This window comes from Lissotriton helveticus, chromosome 5_1 (genome assembly GCF_964261635.1).
Source record: "Lissotriton helveticus chromosome 5_1, aLisHel1.1, whole genome shotgun sequence".
NCBI lineage: Eukaryota > Metazoa > Chordata > Amphibia > Caudata > Salamandridae > Lissotriton > Lissotriton helveticus.
This window is the reverse complement of record NC_136065.1, coordinates 1,541,386,127-1,541,387,943: the sequence shown is the minus strand read 5'-3', so window position 1 is coordinate 1,541,387,943 and position 1,817 is coordinate 1,541,386,127. Positions and strand designations below refer to the sequence as shown.

Sequence of the window (1,817 nt, the reverse complement as noted above, 5' to 3'; positions counted from 1 at the left end):
AAATAAATTAACATATTTAATTAATTATAATTAAATTACTTCCCACCCTATTCTCCTATAAACCCACAACCCACTACAGAAAATAAATTACTAACATTAACATATTTAACAATTAATCAATTAAAAATAATTACCAATTATATTTTAATTAATTACCAATTAATAATAATTAACAATTAATTCAAAACAAATACCAATAAATTAAATAACATATTTAATTAATTATAATTAAATTACTTCCCACCCTATTCCCCTATAAACGCACAACCCGCTACAGAATTATATTACACAAAAATTAAAAATAATATTAACTTACCTAAAATTCGATATTTTTGTTATCTATATTCTGTCCATTCGATATTTTGTCCATTCCATATTTTTGAATCGATATTAAAGCTATTCTAGTCGATATTAATACTATTCTATTCGATATTCTGGTAGTCTATATTCTGTCTAGTCGATATTATGTCTATTTTATATTTTTTACTCGATATTATTGCTCCTCGATATTAAAAATTTGATATTTTGACTGTACACCGTCAAACTTTAACCAGTTCTCTTTTGGTCTGTCAGCATCTGCCATGTGTTTGGATTCCGTCATAAGGGGACATACCGTTTTACACACAACAGCGCCCTGGCTGGCTGTAATGTACATATGCCCCAGCCTCACTCTCCGGAGCCCTGATGTGGTCACTGTCCGATCAGGTTAAAAGGGCACTAGGTTAGTTACCTTCCATTTATGGTGCTTTGCAGCTGTTTTAAGATCCCCTTAGAGTTTTAAATTTCTCAAATGGGTGTCATTTCTGATATTTTTATGTTTTCCTCTTCTACATTGCTTGATTTTGCTCGGTAGAAAGAGTCACTCATACTAGTCCTTGAAATGTCAATCATAATTATACAGAAATTATGTAAATGTCACACATATCAGTCTGAAACCTTGGTAGCTATGAGACAGGGTCCGTCTGAACTCTGGGACCTAGTTTTAAAGTTACCCGTCGCTCAATGCTTGCTAATATATTACAAGGCGCATGCACCAGGAGCCCCGGTAACAAAAATTAATTTTCCGATATTTTTTTATATCGATTCCGCTCAAGAAGCTCAAAGTTACCCCGAAGCACCCTGTGTGCCACTCATGGCAGAAACCCTTTTTAGCCTTTTTAGCCAAATGTACTTAGTATAACACTGCGCCAGGTGGCTAGTTCTATGTCTTGTAGTGAGAGGAGATATGTCACTTAAATACCACACCATATGCGTTTTAGGGAAGATCTGCATGCTGAGCCTGTGCACGGCTCAGCTGTGTGGTCTTTAGCCTGAGGGTGGGGCAACAGGTGGACAGGGGCCAGGGCTGGGCTGACTGAATTGTCATGCGCAATCAGTGTAAACTATACGTGTGGACTGGGCATACACAGACCCACGACTACAGGGCTAAGCATGTTACCTGCCAGGGAAGCACAGAAACAGGGTGTAATGCTCACTCTTAGTGTGACTGTGCTGGAAAAGCACTGACCCCGGTGTACTGTCCTGTAGAAGCCCGACCATCTCGCGGACCCGGCTTCTGATTTCTCTCACAGCGGCGGCGCATGAGCTACCGTCCTTGGCTGCCCGGGCGCAAGGCGCTGACGTCACGGTCTGTTGATTTGGGTTGTATGTTATTACAACGAATTCCGTTGCAACGCATGCCTTTACCACGCATGCGTTACCACGGAATGCTATTTCAACGAACAACCTTTTCCTCTAATTGTTCGGGGTGACGTCATACGTCGTTAAGAGGAAGCAGGTTTCTTTCCGTTTCCTCTTAAACGACGCAGAGTGACTTT

General features: G+C 39.7%; 1 pseudogene; it reads right to left on the bottom strand.

Moving 5' to 3' along the window:
* Window positions 1-1,020: 1,020 nt before the first annotated feature.
* On the bottom strand, window positions 1,021-1,150 carry LOC144756969 (U11 spliceosomal RNA; annotated as a pseudogene).
* Window positions 1,151-1,817: the final 667 nt, after the last annotated feature.